Below are 21,597 nucleotides of genomic sequence, written 5' to 3' on the forward strand. Positions count from 1 at the left end.
AATTCTTCTAGCCACATTGGTTCAGGGTTGGAAGAAGATTTTTCTACTTTGTTTAGCTTGACTACAAAAATTTGTTGACCCTTGCGTAACCCTTTCAAAAGACGATTAGCTTTGACCAAGTAAGCTTTTGATCGTCCATTCTGGCCTTGAATAGTGACTTCTTGACCTAGGTTGTCCACAAAAGTAACACTTTCTTGGGCACAATGGATATTGGCATTATGACTGGCTAACCAATCCATTCCAAGAATTCCGTCATAGATTCCTATGGGTAAGGTTCGAAAAGTAGCAGAAGTAGAGTATTCTCCCAACTTGAAATCTATTTTTCCCACAGTATACTGAGATAACACCTCCTTTCCATTGGCTAATTCAACTCTCATCTTTCTTGTAGGATGTTGATTAAGTCCTAACCTCCTTAAACATTTAGGTGACAAGAAAGAATGATTATTACCACAATCAATAAGAAGCTCAAATTTTTCACCTTGATGATTTGCAGGTGTTTGAATGACAGCATATTGTTGTCTTGCTCTTGGGTTATCAATTGCAGCATGTAGAGTTGCTCTTTCCTCTTGTTCTTCTCCCAATGTTGGTTCTCCTATGATAGCATTGACTCTGGCAGCCATTCCGCGCCCTCGACCTCGTCCTCCATTTCTTCCTTCACGATTTATTATTTGGCCTCGTCCTCTAGCTCGATTAGGTGTATTTGTTGCGGAGACTCGTCTAGGACATACATTCCTGAAATGTCCTAGCTCGTTGCATTCATAGCATCTAAGATCTGCATTTTGAGCTCCATTTGCTGAAGCTACAACTATTGGATGAGTTTGGTGAACTGGGTGAACTTGCCTTTGGTTCCACATCATAGACGGTCCTCTCCTTCCAGCATTCCTTAAATTTTCATTTCGTACCCTTTGAGAGTTTGACATCTCTTTAGCTAAGGGTTTAGCTCTTAAAAGAGCATCTTGCAAATTTTCAGGCCTCATGGCTTCTAGACGTGTATTTAAAGGAGCATTTAGCCCTTGGCAGAAACAGGCTACTTGTTGATCTGCGGTCATTGGCGGAGCATAGCGCCTAAGAGTTACAAATTTGGAGTAGTATTCTTCCACTGTAAGATGAAATTGACGTAAGTTGAAGAATTCATTCATCTTAAGGGATTCGTGTACAGGTGGAAGATAACGTCCTTTGACAGCATACTTAATGTCTTCCCAAGTTTGAGTGTTTTGAGCTACTTGATTATCTTTGCAGTGTTGTTTCCACCAAAGCTTGGCATCCCCCGTGAGACGAAACATAGCCAACATTGCCTGGTTATCTGGAGTAGTACCAGCAGCAACAAAATAATCCTCCATCTCTTCGAGCCACACTTCAGCATCGCGCTCAACTAGGGCTCCTTCCCCTTTGAAAGAGGGAAGTTTAGCTTGCTTGAGAAGTAGCGTTTTCTCTTGAAGAGATGTGTACACCGCACTCTGTGCAATATAGATTAAGTGAAACTTTATTGGATACTCTAACTTTAATCCATTTTAAGGTAAGACTTGATCAGACAATAATACAAACAAAAGATAATATTAATCCAAACTTTATTTATACACATATTATTTGCTACCAAGGTTGGTAGTCTTTAGGTACAAGGATTGTAATGTCTCTATGTTTTGAGTTTAGTGACTACAAAAGGATAGGCTAAAGGATCAAAATAATAAGTTTCTTTTGACCCTTGAAAGCTACGAGATACACATATGGGTCGAATCGTACCACCATGGATAACATTTGTAACTTGGTTATAGACCCATTGAATCTAAGATATTTTTTCTCCTCCCAAGGTAATGGTAGCATCCGGATTCTTAGTACCAAGGAAAAGATACACTTCAATGACTTTTAACTCCTCTGCCCATCGAAGTTTCTTAAGGTTGGTATCCATGCACCATATCTTGTCAGCATCTATGGTATAGATTCCTCCAGATGGACTCCAGTTGATATCCCATCCTCTATGCACCCTTGGAATAGGTGGTGCAAACACCCTATCCAAAATCATCATCACCCTTTTTCGAAACTGATAATTTGGTGACTGGCATGCATTTTAAAATATGATGGTGAACACCTGGAATTTCTGTACCAGGAAAGTTCAGTCTTCAATACCATATAAAAACTCAAAATAATTTTTCTAGGTTCTTCTATTATTTCAAACATTCTCATACTTCAATATCCAAACATCAATCTAAAAATCTCCCCAAGCTTTAACCTAGGCTCTAATACCAGTGTGAGGTCCCTACCCCTTTTTGAGAGGAGCGGAGTACCTTTGATAGGTCTTCAATCCTGAAAAAGAAAAACCAACGGACATTGCCTTAGCTACTACGTAGCCATGGGCATGAACCGTTAGTGAAGGATTGGTTCTATCTCGCTATGGCGGAGCGTGACCCATAACCCTATCTAAAAACTATCTATAATCAATTATACCTAAAAGTATAAATCTTAGAGTGACCAACCTATGCGCTTTTTTCCCCATGTTTCAGAAGCACAGCCGCCAAGGTTTGTCTCTTTTAAGATTTATGACTATAAAAAAAACATTCTAGCGTTGGAAAGTTACCCGACTCATCGGGTCCACCCGTCCATAGAATGATACCGTCGGGGTATCATTCTCCCACTTTCCACACCACACTCACCCTTCTTTTGTTATCTAATTACTACCACACTGTTTAAACATACATGTTCCTTTACTTTATTTATGATACTGGTTCGTTAAAATAGCCCTTCAAACAGTATTACAAACAATAGTCAAACAAGAAGTCGTCCAATTTTAAACCAACAACCCTTGGATTAGGTTCACTCAAGAATCTCTACTGACGCTATTATGTCCGATCGGTATATACATTATTTATAAAAACCTTTGTCCTCATGAGCGTCCCATACCGCTCGACAAGTATTCGTTGTGCTAATCTGGACGTACTCCCCTCACAGCAACAACGGTGCCAATTTGGGCGTCATCCTCACGCCATGGCAAAACAAAACCGCAGTATCCAGCTGGGCTAATCTGGGTGTACTCCCACCACAGCATCAGTGGTGCCATCCTGGGCATCATCTCACGCCTCGACAACTGCCACATAATACCAGCGCTAATAAGTAGAGAGACTTGAGAAAAACCATACCGAAGGTTTTGGACAAACATTCTTTCCTATAGCAACAAGTTTAACCAGACAATCTTTCCTACTTGTCAAACATATGACGAGTTTCTTGGAGTTAAGCCCCGTGGTTTCGGTCTGTGTTTTCTTTTCATAAGGTAAATAATATATTCCTATGGTCTCTCATATGCAATGATGCATAACTTGAAACTGAAATACTAACCTATACCATAGCTCCGATTGGTGGAGACATAGCATTTTCCGCAGGGATTCCACCGTTATTTGTACCAGCTTCATGATCATTAGCGCCTTGGGTTCGAGCACGCTTTGGAGCCATTTTTTTGTACTACACTTATGTTATACACTTAGAACTTTAAATTGGTCAATTTTCCTAGTAATCTCCTTGTTTTCAAAGAGAGTGTGTAATTTGAACCCTCGCTAACTCGGATTCACACTTAGTGTTGTTGTTCTACATCTAATTTCTATACATCAAATATTTGCTAATCTTCATTAATCAAAAATTAAGTGTGTAAATTACGAGTGAAAGTTTAGGAATGCATTACTTTTATGCATGACATTTCTAATCCAATTCTAACTTCCATTCTATACTTCAACTAAATCAATTTTTAGTATTATTCAAAATTCTATTTAACCTAATTGATAATAACATTGGTGAATGAGAATTTCATCATGTATAATAAGAATATGATGAGTTCTCTTAGGTATTAACTTTCAATTAACTATACATAAGTTAATAGTGAAGATCTACTAACTAGAGAGAGTAGGTATACTTAGAGAGATTAGAGTAAGAGAAAACATACACACACATCTTTTCTAAAGTTAATTGAATCTTACTATCCATTAGAAAGATTAGAGTAAAAGAGAACACACACACATACTTTTCTAAAGCTAATTGAATCTCACCAATCTATTAGAGAGATTAGAGTAAAAGATAACACACACACACACATATCCTTCTTAAAGCTAATTGAATCTTATTAATCTATTAGAAGATTAGAGTAATAGATAGCACACACACACACATAACTAATTGAATCTTACTAATCTATTAAAGAGATTAGAGTAAAAGATAACACATACACACACATATCCTTCTTAAAGCTAATTGAATCTTACTAATCTATTAGAAGATTAAAGTAATAGATAGCACACACACACAAACACATAAGTAATTGAATCTTACTAATCTATTAGAGAGATTAGAGTAAGATATAGCACACATACATCATTCCTAAAGTTAGTTAAATGCTTAATTAATACGCACCTTATTAGTCCACTAGAGTTTTTGCTCTCTTAGTGGTTTGTGGACGCCTTCTCTCTAAGAGAAGTGGCAGCACTTCGTGAGCGTTATAGAGGCAATCTCTATGTATAAAGTGTGAGCATGGATGCTCTATTTATAGCAGAAAAGAAAACGTCCAACTTTTTTTTCAAAAACAAAATTATTTTTTAAAATTTCTTTAATAGAAAAATATTTTTTTATTTTTTTTCCAAAAATCATACCCGCGTTTTTGGTACCCTTGTGGTACCCATGAGCTTGACGACTTTGTCATTATCATCAAAAGATAAGGCCACACAGGCCCCCCCTCATTAAGATTAGTCAAGAGTAGCCTCTCCTTTTTCATGTGACAGTGTGTCCCACTTTGTCCCCTCCTATGTGATCCATGTGCCTTCATTTGTCATCCCTGTGTATTCTTTTGTCTTTATAATTATTTTATTTAGTTCCTTAATGATAATTTACTTTACATTTTTAAGTTAAACTTTACAGTCTTATATTAACTTTACAGTAGTAAAAGAAAATTCTACAATCAGTAAATAAGTCTTGCAATAAGTTAGTTAGTGATTCATATAGCTAAACATGTCAGAATTTTGTAGCGTAAATTTTAATTTCTAGGTTTTCTCAACCTACGATTCATAATTTGAACTCGAATATCTTAAATAAGGAGTGATGGTTCAAAAAAATACAAATGCGTAATAGAACTTGTGTGCAATTTGAAAGTAGAGACCTTACAATGGGCTGATCGTTTCCTCTTGGGAGGAGTTGGTGATTGTATGGTCCGCCATCTTCGTGGAACCACATCTTCCGTGGAACTTAGGGATTCATTACTTTCTTGTTCTTTGGATTCCTCCTCTCGTATGGGAGAGAGTCTTCTTTTGGGGGCCTCATCAAGAGGCCTCCTAAGCTCTCTCTCCTCTTGGAGAGGAAAGGAAATCCCATAAGCATGAAGTTGTTGAGTAACTTTGGCTTGTAAAGTGGGGTTGCCCATAGCTTGTTGCAACCTAGTAACAAGATAATTAACAAACATGGGGGCATCATCATTAGCACCTTCATGTGTGCAAAATAAAATTTATCAATGTTCATTCTATTCCTCTTGGTTATTGTCAGCCATGTTAATAAAATTCGTGTATTTATTTAGTGTATCCTTTGGCAAGATTAAGTTGGATGGAACTAGAAGCTCATTGGACCCCTCTTTAGCCCAACCAATAGCATTCAACCACACCATGTGGTTAAGCTTAGGGAGATTCTGATATGTGTCCCATGTGCCCTTTGGGTGACTGGAAGGCTAAGTCAAAGATTCCCCTAACTTTGGGACTTTCTTGCATAGGAATCTTCTCAAGCACCTTCCTCATTAAGTTTGTAGGGTCTCTTTTCGAATCAAGCACCTTACCCCCAAGCATGGGAAGCTTCTGAAGCACCTTCCTCATTAAGTTTGTAGGGTCTCTTTTTGACTCAAGCACCTTACGCCCCAAGCATGGGAAGCTTCTCAAGCACCTTCCTTGTTAAGTATGACAAGCACCTCAAGTACCTTAGTCATCAAGTATGACAAGCACCTCAAGCACCTTAGTTATCAAGCATGCACCTTAGTCATCAAGTACGACAAGCACCTCAAGCACCTTAGTCATTGAGCACGCACCTTAGTCATCAAGCACGACAAGCACCTCAAGCTTAGGTCGGGTTCCCACCTTAAGCTCAGCCTAAGGTCAAAGGACTTTTAATACTAATCATTGGGTCTTTAATGTAGCTAACCCTAAGGTCTTTTAAGCTCCATTAGATGCACATTTCTCTTTGATAGACTACCTCCTTTTTGGACCCCTATTGAGATGTAACCATCTCTCCTCTTGTTCCCCTGCTGAGGTAAGTTTAGAAGCACTTATTGCACATTTCTTTTTGATAGACCATCTCCTTTTGGACCCCTATTGAGATGCAACCATCTCTGCTTTTGGTCCCGTGTTGAGATAGGTTTAGAAGCACATGTCCCTCTTCTAACTCTTGTTCCTGTTTATTCTCCCACATTAAATGATTAGTTTAATATGAGAAAATCATTTGGTAAAGTTAGATATTATATTTTATGAAATTACCTCTCTCTTGAAATCATAGTCGTCCTCAACTATGATTTTATGAAATTACCTCTCTTGAAATCATAGTCGTCCTCGACTATGAGGTAGAGAAGATAAACCCTAGTCATTAGTTCATGTTTCTTAGCGGGTAGAGGATCCCTTTTTACCCTACGACATCATTCCAAGATGGATGACTAGTCCATTTGGTGCTTGGGAGACGTAGCTACCGCAAGCATGTCTTCTTTTTAGTCCATATCATACTTCCAAAGTAGAGTGACAAGTTCTACTTGGTGTTTGGGAGACGTCGTCACCACAAACATGATTCTAAGCATGCATACTATTTAAATTTGTGCACAATAAAAAGAGAACTAGTCTTATATGACAAAAACATTTTTCATTTAAAATTCATTTTCATATGCTTACTCTAGTGCAACATTGTAAGCATTGACAAGGTTCATATTATCCTTAAGCTAGGTTCCTTGCATCCATTTAGCATCTTTAAAAGGATACTTTTTTGATTTAAGATATTGTCAGATAATCTTACCGTTTCTTAATACCTTGTCTTCATGTCATAGGATGGACTCAGATTGAAGTACTTCTTCTTGATCTTTGATTTTTGGAGGGTCTCCAACTATTGCTTCTTTTGGTGGCGCTCCTTTGTAAGGCTTACATAGGCTCTCATGGAAAACATTGTGCAGCATGTGGCTGGGAAACTTTAATTGATGAACCATCTCATTGATTGGCTTAAGAATTTAAAAAGGACCATAGTATCTTTTTGCTAGTTTAGCATAATACAGTTGGTGGCCCATAGGATTCGTGCCCATAATATACCTTAGATGAGCCTTGAGAAACTTTAGCAAGACCCAATCATTTTTCTTAAAGGCTAAGGCTCTTCTATGCTTATTGCAGCAGCCCTTTTTGCCTTTGCTTTGAGATTGATATAGCCTCTTTAATCTTTGGAAAAGATTTTTGTGAGTCTCGGCTATATTCAGTAGCGAAGATCTTCCCATGTACTTTAAGTAGTAAGAGACTTTTGGATCTTCCCTCTTTAACCTCGAAGGGTGCTTTCCCCATAGAAGTATGTACAATGTCATTATACGCATACTCTATAGAAGGTAGGTACTTCTCTAATTGAGAACGTTGATCTGCGTCCATGACATAGGCTTTTAATAGATTCAAGAATCATTAGATTAGTTATTTCACTTTGGTCATCCGTTTGTGGATGATAGGCCAAAAGAGAGATTTAATCTACTTCCAAGGTTCTCAAAGAGACCCTTCCAAAAATTACTGGCCATTCTAGGATCTTTGTTTGACACTATGGATGTTGGAAATCCATGATGCTTGAAAATTTGAGATCTGAAGAGGGTTGCCATTTGATGTGCCTTAATAGTCTTTTTGACAGGCATAGAGAATGTTTTCTTGTTAAGCCTGTTGACTGAAACAATCCAAGTTGCTTCCCTCGATCAAATTTCAACTTTTGGTATACCACGCATTTTGAAACATACTCTTGTATGTTTACTTTTTATGGTAGACCAACATAAATACATTTCTACTCCTCTAAGAGTAGACTATGGAATCCCTCTTTGCCCCGCATAAGGAGAAGTATGGGATTCATACATGACTTTCTTATTGTATGGGTGATTAACACATAGCCTATTGCCCTTTGGAAGATAACCATCCTTCAAGGTGAATGGTTCTTTTTTCTTCCCTATTGCAAAGGTTGTAATTACGTACTTAAAATGTCGGTCAGTAGCATACTCATCTATCATAAAAGATGGATCATTGTGAGTTGCTATAGACACCACCTTTACCCTTGGTCGTTGTGAAAGTGCATCGACCACTTGATTGTGCTTGTTAGCAATGTGAGCAATATGAAATTTAAATTGAAAAAGAAAATTTGCCCACCTCATTTGTTTGTCGAAGAGCTTGGTTTGCGTCATGAAGTTCTTGAGGCTTTGTGATCCATTTGTAGGATGAATGGAGTCCCCAAGAGATAGTGTTTCCACGTGTTTAGGTCATATAGAATAGCTAGTAGCTCTTTTTCGTATTTGCCCGTTGAGTCTTTGACTCTCATATGCTATGGCATGTCCTTCTTGAAGCAAAATAGCTCCAAGGCAATTACCACAAGCTTCACATTGGACCTCAAATGGCTTTGAGAGATCTAGTAGTGTGAGCACACGTTGGGAGATAAGATTCTCCTTAAGCTTATTCAAAAGCTTCTTGCACTTTTGCAGTCCATGAATACTTAACGTTATTTTTTGTTAAGTCATGTAATGGGCTTGTTATAAGCGAGCATTTTTTTTTAATGAAGCATCCATAGTATGCACACATACCTATGAAGCTTTGTACCTCCTGTAGATTCCTTGGATTAGGCCATCCTCTTGTTATCTCTAACTTTGTTGAATCCATACAAGTGCCATCCTTAGAGATAATGTGACCTAACTATTGAATCTCTAGAAAAAAATCACTTTTATTTTGATTATTAATGAAAAGTTAATTCTCTCTCACAACTTGAAAGATTACTTGGAGGTGTTGCTTGTACTCCTCAAGAGAATTTGAATGGCCTAAATATTTTTGTCCATCATGAGTTTGAATGCGTCTAGAGCATTTGCCAAGCCAAAACTTGTAAAGTATCAAATAGATCTTCTACCCGCGGCACAAGAAATCTATCTTTGATAGCAATCTTATTTAGTACGTTATAGTCGACACACATGGGATATGTGTCGTCTTTCTTTTGGACTAAAAGCAATGGCGAACAAAATGGAGAGGAGATAGACCTCACCATTCGTTTTTCCACCAATTCATACACTTGCCTCATGATCTCCTCTTGTTGAGCTTGTGAAACTCGATAAGGAGGCTTGTTAGGCAGTGAGCTTCCTGGTAGGAGCTCAATTGCATGGTCATCATCCCTCATTTTAGAGGTATCTCACTAGGGATGTCATCAATGAAAACATCTTGGGATCCATTTAGGAAATTAGACAACTCTAATTCCTCTGATTCCCTTTATTGCAAGGATATGGTGTTCCCCGACTCATTAGCATCTATGTACATGATCTCTTCTCTGTAGGTGAAGTAGATTCTCCTTTCAGAGAACTTCATGTTGGAAGCCATGCGGTTAAACCATGGTGCCCCAACGATAAAATTCTCATGTTTGAGAGGGGAGATGAAGAAATATTTTTTGTCCACATAGCTTTGGACATGAAGCCTTAATTTTCCAAATAAGGAAGTAGCTGAGACGTCTTGTCGCTTGATAGCTCCATTGGCTTTCAATGAATCTCCCATCTCGTGGGCTTGCATGCCTAGCTTAGTGGTCAACTCCGTGGATATGAAGTTGTGAGTTGAACCAGGGTCAAACAAAATAAAGGCATTATGCTCTTCCATCTTTCCCCAAGCATAGGCAATGAGAGTCCTCTTTCGGAGCTTCAAACATAGAGGCTCTAGGAGTCTCATTGCGGGCAATTCTCTTGGGGCAAGGATGATAAACATGGCCTTGCTCCCCACACTTAAAACATTTGTGGTCCTTACAAAAAGATTCTAGCTCTTTAGGAGAGACTTTATATTTACCTTTGTAAACTCCCTTCTCCTTGGACCGATTGTTGTTGTTTTTGGAATAGCCTTGGTAAGAATTTTGGGCATTGGTTTTCCTCTTGGAATCACTTTTGTCTTTATTTTCCATCGCTTGGCATTCCTTATAGCCCCTTGTTGGAAATTGATGCGCGAAGCAACCATGGTTGGTGGATTACTTCGGTGATAGAACCACGCCGTTGAGAGTTGACATTCTCGACCATCTCTTTGGATAATCCATCACAATTTTATTTTATTTTGCATGGCAAAGTCTATCTTTTGAAAGACAGTAGCCTTGCGATGTAAATCCCAAAACTTGTCCACGTATTTATGGATAGACTCATAAGAGAGAAGACTCAGACTCCACCATTTGGTGAGCACTTTGTCCTTTGCATCACTTGCAAGAAATTGCTTCATGATGGAAACTCCTAAGAGTTTTCCATGTCTTTGGGGCTTCACCATTGCCACGAAGGCTAGCCCACCATTGACGAGCCGATTTTTGGAAGTGCATAGCTACATGGTGTAGCTTGGACTCCATGAAGCCCTCGTCTCCAAAGGCCGCATCAAATTTTTGGATGAAGGCCAATACTTTGTCAGTAGCACCAAAGGTGCCATCATAGGTAAGAAAAGAGATACTCTTTCCTCCCTCTTTGAACTTCTTGAGCTTTTGTGACCTTCGCCATGCACGATAAGATTTGCATGTCCTCCCCTCTTGTATTCTCTAGGAGAATAACTATTGCTTTCGTCGGAAGAGGAGGAAGGTGAAGAAGAAGGAGAAGAGGGTGACCTCTTTCTTGTCCTTCTCTTCCTTTGTTTCCTCTCTTCCCTTTTTGAAGTGATGAGGAGAAGGACTATGGGTTGACCGTTTCCTCTTGGGAGGAGTTTGCGATTGTATGGTCCACCATCTTCGTGGAACCACATCTTTCGAGGATCTTAGGAATTAATTACTTTCTTGTTCTTTGGATTCCTCCTCTCGTATGGGAGAAAGTCTGCTTTTGGGGGTCTCATCAAGAGGCCTCCTAAGTTCTCTCTCCTCTAGGAGAGGAAAGGAAATCCCATAAGCATGAAGTTGTTGAGTAGCTTCAGCTTGTAAAGCGGGGTTGCCCATAGCTTGTTGCAACCTAGTAACAAGATAATTAACAAACATGGGGGCATCATCATTAGCACCTTCATGTGCAAAATCAAAGTAATCAATGTTCATTCTACTCTCTTGATTATTGTGAGCCATGTTAACAAAATTTGTGTGTTTATTTAGTGTATCCTTTGGCAAGTCAAAAACCTTAGTTGCTACTCCTCTTAGACTTTGAAATTAGGCACTTAAGTATCTACACCCATGGCTCAAATTGGTTAATGATAGAGAGTAGTGGAGTGAGTCTAACATAGTGAAGTTGTCGAGGGATAGCTCCTTTCAGACTTCTTATGGCTCAATAATGGTAAAGCCGTAGGCAAGTCTAAAAAGACTCCATTATTGAGACAAAAGCTCCCGAGGTGTGCACCATATCCCACATAGTGAGCTTAACAAAACCGATAATAGATCCCAGTCTCACTTACCCTAATATAATTAACAAAATCAACCATTAATAGACTACTTAAGGACCTCTCTTCTTAAGAAAGAAAAGAGAAATCAAATGCTCTGATACCAATGTAAGGGAAATGGCCTATGAACTTTGAGAGTAGCGAAATTAGGAGATTAGATAAAGCACTTTTGTGAGATTATTTTGTGAGCATAGCGGGTGAACTTAATTGATGGTAGCAACATAAACATGGTACTTAGCTAACTTGGCATGAAAAATACTTTTGCAAGAGAGAGTTTAGAGAACATGACAACAATTGATGACCAGATTCATATGGAGACGGTCCCCCCCTCCAATAGGCATTTGTATTATAGTTTCTCCCATCAAGAGAGACTTGGTACAATACAATCTTTGTGTTCCTTGTGACCTTGGTGATGCAATGAAGATGGAAAGCTTCATGCATCACAAGCATAACATAAACTTTATAGAAAGCATTAAGAGGAAGAAGAAACATTCCATAGGAGAAAGAAATAGTTCCTCACTTATCATCACCCTTCTTGCTAGAATACATAATAGTATAGTAATGAAGATGGAGAAGATGGCAAGCTTAAGCATTGAAACATGGCTCTTGGTTAGATTTGCATTCCATAGCCAAGAGTGTTGGTGTAGGCTCGCACTTCTCACAAGCTTGGAGAAGGAGGTGGAGTTCCTCCACTTTCACCAAGTGAGACTCCTCCACAAAATGAGTGTGTGTGTGTGTGGTGTATATCCCCCCAACACCCCCCTTGCTTGCTTGGGGCGAGTTGTAGCTTTTACACATGTTTCAATCTCATTAGACCCCTCTCCCCCCTAGAAAATCACATGCAACATGCATTCAAGTACATGGGTAGTCTTTGGACAAGTGTCCTCCTTACCCCTTAGAGAGAGAGAGAGCTTGAAAATATCTAGATATTTGTTGGATGGAACTAGAAGCTCATTGGACCCCTCTTTAGCCCAACCAATAGCATTCAAACACACCATGTGGTTAAGCTTAGAGAGAGTCTGACATGTGTCCCATGTGCCCTTTGAGAAAAGGGGTGCCCTTTGGGTGAGTGGAAGGTTAAGTCAAAGATTCCCCTAACTTTGGGACTTTCATGCATAGGAAGCTTCTCAACCACCTTCCTCATTAAGTTTGTAGGGTCTCTTTTTGACTCAAGCACCTTACCCCCCAAGCATGGGAAGCTTCTCAATTAAATGATCAGTTTAATATGAGAAAACCATTTGGTGAAGTTAGATATTATATTTTATGAAAAAAGATACTCTAGATTTGTTGTATCAAAAGAACATGTGATTGTCCTTGAGAAGCCGTCAATAGCTATGCATATGCAAGACCACAGAGAACATCATCATGGACAAACATGCATATGCCAATCTAAGTCTGCTCTCATAGATGCATAAAATCATTGCTAATGGAAAGATGTAACTCCACCTATACTACCTCCCACTGCCAGCCAGCTCTCTCCCTATCTTGGTCTCTAAGATGCCGAGGAGTGTGTGAGAATCCGTAATCAAAGAATCAAAACATGGGTGTTCACCAATGCCAAATGCCAAAGAGGATGATTGCAAGAAGACGATGTCAAAGGTAAGCTATGCAAGGCCATCGACGGTAAGGATGCAATGTGATGCCAATGCCAAAAGGCAAAAAATGAGTTTATCAATTGCCGAGAAGACACTGGGTGTCAATGTTGACTTTCATACCGACCGTTGGGAGGAGTGCCTATGCACACACTCACACCCTTACCAAGCTTCTCAAGCTCTCTCTGCCTCCACACACAATCTCCCAATGCTCTCTCTCTTCCTCTAGTTTTTTGTGCTACAGAGGCTCAAAAGCTCACATTTCATTGTTGGTTTCTTGCTACAAGTGCTACCTGTAAAGCTCTCAAAAAATTACGGTTTGCACGTCATTTTTGCAATCTCCAGTGCTATTTAAAACTTAATGCTGCTTGCTTTTAATTTTCCTTAACTTGAGCATCTCACTTTGTAACATTTAATGGCCTAATAACTTATGTGTAGCGGAAATTAGCATGAACATATTGGGCATTTCATTAGAATAGATTCTTAATGAGAGTTACAAGAGTGCTTGGGTGGAGAGAGCAACAAAAAGCATAACACCTAGTTAGATAGCATCGACAATACTTTCAAAAGAGAGAGAAATTAAGCTATTGACAACAGTTGAGGACCGGATTTGCATGGAGCCGGTCCCCCCTCCAAAAGGCTTTGTATTATGGTTTCTCCCATCAAGAGAGACATTGTACAATACAATTCTTTGTGTTCCTTCAAGATTAGCTAGTGCAATGAAGATGGAAGCTTCATGCACTAAGCAAAACACTTAATCAAACACAACTTGAATTATCCCCGTTCTCAGACCCAAGACCTCACACACCTTCGAAGATGGTGAGAGCTAGCAAGGTATGAGAGTAGATTGAGAGGAAGAAGGAGTATCTTACGAGAAAGATGTACATCTCCTCACATAATCACTCATATTAGCATAGCTTAGCTTAGTAATTAGCTTGGTAGAGAAGATGAGCATGCATTGAAGCTTGGCTCTTGGTTGGATTTGCATCCACATGCCAAGAGAGTGTTGATGTAGGCTTCTATCTCACAAGCTTGGAGTAGGTGATGAGCTCTCCATTAAAGCTTGGGAGGAGATAGAGTATTCTTTCTTCACACATGGTCAAGTGTGAGTGTGTGTGTGTGTGTTGATGCCAAGCAAAAATCAGCCCCCCCTCTCTCTTGGGCGAGCCCTTCCTGCCAAATTGGTCTGGCTTTTGCCTCATTGGACCTCCCCAAGTCAAGCCAATGGGTGTTAAGCAGCATAAGTGATAGCCTTCTGACATGTGTCCCCCTTTCCCCTTTTGTGAGAGCTTTAGGTAATTAACTAATTAAACTAAACTCTCATCGGACCCCTTTGCCTCCTGGCCAATAGGAATCAGGCAAGCCATTGAGCTCCTGAATGCTCATTGGACCCTTTGGGAGACTACCCAATAGTCTTTTAGGAGACTTAATTCTCATTGGTTTCTTTTATTAAATGTTTTTAAATTAATTAAACTAGATTTACTCTAGCTTAATTCTCATTGGTCCACTTCAAGGGTCTTCCAATAAGAATTGGGCACACCTTGTGGGCATCTGGCCTAGGGAGCTGACATGTGTCCCTCATTCCCTTTGTGTAAAGGGAGCCTGTGTGTGTGTGTGTGTGGCTTTCTCTCTCATCCCCTACCTTTAGGGCTCGCCCCCTCCCATGTAGGGATGTGCAAAGACTTTTAGGGCACACACAAAGCATCCAATTTTCCCTAGGGTTGACCTTTGGACACAACCTTTGAATTTTGGAACCTTAGCATTTTGGAAGTCTTAATGGGCTGAACCTTAGGGTCTTTTTAGCCCATTGTTGCACATGGCTCTTTTGCAGATGGCCCCCCCTTTGGATCCCTATTTTCCCTCCTTTGGATCCCTACTGTGGCCGGTCTGCTAGCTTAACCAATATTCTAGCTTTTTCTCCCCTGGCCTTCCCCACATTAAATGATCAGTTTAATATGAGAAAATCATTTAGGAGAATTAGATATTGATTATTATGACACACTTTTTGTGCACACTTAAGATGAATATAGAGCCTTTGTGCTCATGTATTTAACCCTCACATAGACTTCTTCCGTCTACAGATCTCAAAAATCTTAAAGTTGGAACACAGTCTACAATCAAATGTCAACAATCCACACACAGAGACTTAATCTCCTCTTTGAGGTGTTGCACACACTGAGGAAGTCAAGCTAGTGTGTGTGCGGGGAAGGGGGAGAATTAGGAGAGCACATATTTAGGTGGAGCATAATGAGGGTAATCATGCCTCACGCTCCTTCTTCTCTAAATTATGTGTAAAGAATAATCTAGTGATGGGTTAGTAACAGAGTGGGCGTTTGGCCAGTTGGCCTTAACCCCAATAGGAGGGGCTCTCCATCTTCTCCTCGTAAATATGTCCCCTCTTTGCCCTGACTACTGGTTGTGGACTTCTAGGGCGTATTGCCTTTCATAGTGGTTGGATCAATGCGTGCAATGGAAACAAGTCCAAGGATCTTAAACATGCATTTGGCTGGCTATATTGCCTTTCATAGTGGTTGGATCAATGCGTGCAATGGAAACAAGTCCAAGGATCTTAAACATGCATTTGGCTGGCTATATTTGGAAAAAACCTCTATGCCTTCGGCTCTTATTACATCCTTATTGGTTATGATGCAGGTAATGGTATTTGATGAAACTCTTTACTATTAGTAGACCACCAGTTTAATGATAAATTAGCAAGGGACCAATCTTTGTACCTTTAAGTATTTGTCATTGTAAGAGGAAATTCAAGCGGTGAATGCAAGCACAAAAGAAATTCTAGGCAATTCTGAATTCATACTGCAAGAAGAGCCACTCTTGGAAAACAAAAAATCTCAAATCCCTATTAGAGTCCAACAATTGATTAATGAAGCTTATGCCCCTCTTGTGTAAAGAGAGGGAATTTTTCCCAAATGCAAACTAGGAGGGTGTTTAAAGACAAAGATACAAAACACATTCTCAATGCCAAAAGAAGAATTGTATACCTAATCTTGCCATTCTAGGTCAATTTGGAGCATATAGATCTCATTAGGGACATGATGCTTGAAGATGATATGACCCTACCTCATAGAGTTTTGCTAAATATCATATGGCAGAATAAGGCACAAAGTGTAACATTATTAAAAAAGAGCTCTCCAAAAGAAAGAGAGAGAGAGAGAGAGAGAGAGAGAGAGAGAGAGAGAACACAATAACACAATCACTTAAGAGAGTTTCATACACAAGAGGATGGATAAGAATGCCTAGGGGATCCACTCCCTATAAAAATGGACATGCCACTTACAAGCAAAGAGTATTAGAAAACCCCCTATTTACAACAAGTATAGTATATGTGAATTATAAACCCCTTCTTATGATTATAAGAGCTACAGTGGAGAAAATTATTACAACCTTGTCTTGCATATAAGGTTTTGTATAGCTGTTTGAAAACACACCATGGATTGATCAATTGTGTTTAAAAAAAAAAAAAAAAAAAGAAGTCTCTTTTGTGTTTTCTTAACCTTGGTTCATGTCAATATACCACGATGGTATTCTCCTTATTTCTAGCCTTAAACAACCCTGATATCATGAGAAAGACAAAAAAATCAAAAAGTATAATTAAGTAAATGTTGATAACATCATGTGACTTCATATAAAATTGAGTTGATTGGAATGAAAATGTTTATGTCTTGCTACCTTCTAATTGAACCCAAAGGCAAAATTGCGCACACCTACTACTTGCTGGGTCTAGGAGTGCATTATGGCGAATCAACCCAAATGTTGCTGATGTGGATTTTTTTCGTGTCTAGCCAATCAGAGGAAAAAATTGTTCATGCGTCATGCTTGGCATACCATCAGTCCTCCCTCTGTGCCTTGCACGCACACACACAGACACGTGCGCACGCCCACGCGTTGCTCTTTTCTGGCTCCCATGGCAGCATAAGCTGGACTGCAAACAAGTTCTCCGCGCTTTTCCCCCTTTCTCGAACAAGCTCCACGGGATGCAAAACTCCGAGAGAGAGAGAGAGAGAGAGAGAGAGAGAGAGAGAGAGAGAGAGAGAGAGAGAGAATGGCCAACCCACTCCTTGGCTGCCAAAAGAATCCTCTTCTGCTTGCTTGGACTTCCTATCAGCAGCCTGGAGCTCGCCCTTGTCGCATCTATGCTTCTGCAGTCACACAACCTCTCTCTCTCTCATAACACACCTTGAGCAACTGTCCTCGTCGAATATTTCCCACGACGATAAAGTTCCCTTCTTCTTCTCTCTCTCTCTCTCTCTCTCTCTCTCTCTCCACCACGTGCCCCCCCACCCTTCTTTTCCCTCAAACCATCAAGAGCATCTACCCACATTCCGTTTAATTCACCCAAACTAGAATTGGGGAGACATACTAGTTGCTCTCCCTTCAATTCTTTATACGAAATCTACACAAGATACTACACCCACTTTCCATTTCAAAAGCTACACAAAACCACTCGTAATTTTTACTTTCAATCTTTGAACCATCACGTAGAGGTTATGAAGGTCAAGCTACACCACTAGGCTACACGCTTGTGGTGGCTTTGTGGTGACCTTAAACATTTTATTAAAAAAAAAAAAAAAACTATTCCTTTCTTCCCCGTCATCCTTTCCTAATAATTTCTCCCCCCCTCCCCTTTTCTCTCCAAAAAAAAAAAAAAAAAACTTAACTTCTCTAATCAATAAAGGAAAAGTTTTCGCCTGCAAGGTGTTCCCGTGCACCTCGCCATGCTCATCTCTTTCGTTTGCCTTGCTTTGCCCATGCGAGAAGCATAGAAGCTAATGCATTCCCTTCACTTGCAGAGTGATCCCACCCCCCTCGTCATGCCTCTCCTTGACTAAACCACCACCAGGCTGACTCAAGTGCAAGACTAATCTAGACTCCATCTGCATTGGGAGATGCTCCCTACCTCACGTGTCTCCTCGTGATCCTCCATCTGCACTTGCGATCCGCCTTATGACCTACCCATTTTTCACTCCATTTTCAAGATGACGCCTCCACCCGAGCCCTCCCCTCGATACGAGCATCCCGACAAGCATGGCCTATGCATACGAGAGAGAGAGAGAGAGAGAGAGAGAGAGAGAGAGAGAGAGAGAGAGCCCTCCCCTAGATACGAGCATCCCGACAAGCATGGCCTATGCATACGAGAGAGAGAGAGAGAGAGAGAGAGAGAGAGACTATTGAGTCTCTACCTCCACCCGAGCGATGTCTTGCACACGAGTAAAGAGAGATTGCATGAAGTCATCGCCTGGCCCCTACCCCCCTCGTCACCTTATCAACTTTATAAGAAGACCTGCAGACCAACGCGTGCAAGGGAGAGAGAGAGTGCCTCTGTGGATGGCCAAGAAACAAGTCCTTCACTAATCGATCTCCCTCTCTTTGCCAAGCACTCGAAAATGGATTTCAATTCTCAAAAAGGAATAAAGATTAGAGGAACAGTCCAGCCAAAATAGGTACACAGGTATTTTGAGAATTTTTGAAATTTTTAGGGTTCCACAAATTAGAGGGGTATTTTGGTCATCATCCCCACTCCCCCCCCCCCAAAAAAAAAAAAAAAAAACCTAGGATACTGGCTAGCTACCCCTCCACGCACTGGCGTCAATGTCCAAGCCTTGTTCCGCCCCTACCACGCAAAACTACCCCCCTCTTGTTTCCCTTTTCCCTTTAAATAAATCAATAAAGAAAAAGTTTTTCTCTTTTTTTTCTCTTTCTCTTAACCCAAGGATCTTTCAAGATTCCTATTAAAGAGTCATGGGTATGAAGTATTTGAGATATATCTTATTGAAAGAATTTATGAAAATAACTTATATTCCTTTCCTTCCAATACATTTTTATCTCTTGTCTTCCCTCCCCCCTCCCCCCTTTAGCGAGACTTATATCCTATTCCCTACTAATAAGCTTAGAAGGGAAAATTATTGGGGCATGCCTCTAACTTCTATATCTATACTCTATATAATGTTGCTTAAAATTCTTGAGAAAGGAGAGGGGTTCCATGTGTCATGCATTGGAAGCTTTGAGCTTTGTTGCTTGAGTTTTGAACCTTTTGAAAAAAAAAAAAAAAAAATGACTTTTGTACCTCTGCACTAAAGCTAAGCTCACTTGCACTAAAGCTAAGCTCACTTTCACCTTGAAAAGAAAAATCACTTGCTTCCACATCATCATGGACATCAACCATCTTTTCTCTAGGATCTTTAACCTTTGAAGTAAAAACTAGAGTTTTGAACCTTTTGAAGTTGAAAAAAGAAAGTTGACTAGACACTAAAGTGTTGACCTTCACTTTGGATGAAAAAATCACTTGAATGCATGTTACAACATCATTGACATCAACCATCTTTTCTCTCCAATCTTCTACCTTTGAAGTAAAAAATAAATCATGCACGTTAGATATGTACCTCAATCCCGTTGACTTTTTGTGTCTAAAGGGAGAAAAAAATTCAATGCACCCGACCAATCACATAGGTTTTGACTCTTGAGGTTGGCAAATTCTTTTGAGGTTAACGAGTGCACGTGATAGAGAGAAAGAGAACCATCAGATATGCGCCATGTTATTGTGTGTGTGTGTGTGTGTGTGTGTGTGTGTGTGTGTGTGTGTGAGAGAGAGAGAGAGAGAGAGAGAGAGAGAGAGAGAATTCAAACTTGTGTCCTGCTATGACGTGTATCCGTGTGTTTGTTTGTGTGTGTGTGTGGTGTGTGTGTGTGTGTGTGTGTGTGTGTGTGTGTGAGAGAGAGAGAGAGAGAGAGAGAGAGAGAGAGAGAGAGAGCACCGCTTTATGGCACCACATGCATCTTCGAAAAAAAACCAGTAATAGTACCATAGTAATGCTCCCAAAAAAACCACTTTTACCATGTAATGCTAGTCAAAGCCGACCACTGTAGTGGTCCTTACTAAGCTAAAGAATGAGGAACAACCCTTTAGTAATGCTTTTTTTTACTTTCAAAATGAGCCAACCAAATAGAGGTCCAACCACTTATATCATACCATGCTAAGTATAGCCATCACGACTATTTAAGTACATCATCTGCTAAGTACAAACATTTTTATGAAACAACGCTTTACCATTTAATAAAAAAAATGATAGTAACGAGATTATTGATGCTAAGCTTAGTGACCAACTTGAGCTGGCTGAGTTGTAAGCTCCATGCTTGGTGCAACAGAGGTGAAAAAACACACAATCCTCACTCTTAACGCAAGTAAAACACACACAGAGCTAAGTGAGGGGCAGAATGCACCCTCACCTCTTTAAATAGAAGAGGGATAGCCATCCTAACTCATGGCTAGTTGCTTGCAGCGTATACTGAGTAGATTGAGCTCCCCCTGGGAAAATGTGGAAGAATAGCCGCTGCAATGTCATCTGGCACAATAGGTTAGCCCAAGCGCCTCACGGCATGGTAAATGACAGTAGTAAGTAATTATATTACTCACACCTTGTAATCATCACACCCTTCTAAGGGTCCTATCCCATGTCTACCAACAAAAAGTTGTGGGTCCCCTTAAATAGAACCTAGAGTGTCGACAAGCAATGGCATAATATACCTCAATCTGATGCTAAAAAAGGCTACCAACAAGTGGTGGAATGTGTGTATGTGTGTACATGTGTGTACCAGCTGTAAGTGTGAACTAAGCTTGGAAATTTTAATTTGATACTTAAAATAGCTACCAACAGGTGGTGACATGTGTGTGTGTGTGTGTGTGTGTGGGTGAGAGAGAGAGAGAGAGAGAGAGAGAGAGAGAGAGAGAGAGAGAGAGAGAGAGAGAGAGTTCGCTTTAGGAAATGTGGCGAAGGAGCAGGACAGAGCTTCAAAAATGGAGCGTGTCTACTTCTCAACATAGTTCGTGCTATCGTCGACAAGCATTATACTCATTTTGCAGCGCAATGTCGCCAGGCTCACCCTCCTCTTGATTATCTACTTTGCGACTCCCTCTCTTGCAAAGCCTACAATGCCTATGGCAAGTGGCCCAATAGGTTTCCTTGCACAGCCTGTCAAATTTCTTATCATACCTCTGAAACAGAGATTGTTGATGAGATGGCAAGGACGAAGCAAAAGATCAAGGTCATCTCGAAGCTTACTACTAGTTCTCCCAAACGCACATGCCTCGGTGGCAGACAAGGGCTTTTTATTGGTACTAGGGACTAAGCCATCGGCTAATTGCCAACAAGAAGCAAATGATCGTCTCCCTTCATAGCGGAGTGGACACTTGATATTCCCTTCATGGTGTTACCTAATATGGGCTTGCTCTTTGTACTGCGCCTTTATGGGAGGGTGAGGGTGTGAGTATTGTTGGCTTAATTAACACGGGGACTCATGGAAGCTCCTTTAAAGGAAGAGGTGGAGTGGTCCATGATTATGGCTTTGGCTTAAAACTGGTTGTGCCTGTGATAGAATCAAAGGGCTATGCTTAGGTTCTTCATCTTATAGATGTAGATGAAGAGCGATAG

At 40.2% G+C, this 21,597-nt stretch overlaps 1 pseudogene; it reads left to right on the forward strand.

Moving 5' to 3' along the window:
- Positions 1-15,613: 15,613 nt before the first annotated feature.
- Positions 15,614-21,597, forward strand: LOC147433999 (L-gulonolactone oxidase 3-like; annotated as a pseudogene).

This window comes from Adiantum capillus-veneris, chromosome 19 (genome assembly GCF_014529385.1).
Source record: "Adiantum capillus-veneris isolate H3 chromosome 19, ASM1452938v2, whole genome shotgun sequence".
Lineage (NCBI taxonomy): Eukaryota > Viridiplantae > Streptophyta > Polypodiopsida > Polypodiales > Pteridaceae > Adiantum > Adiantum capillus-veneris.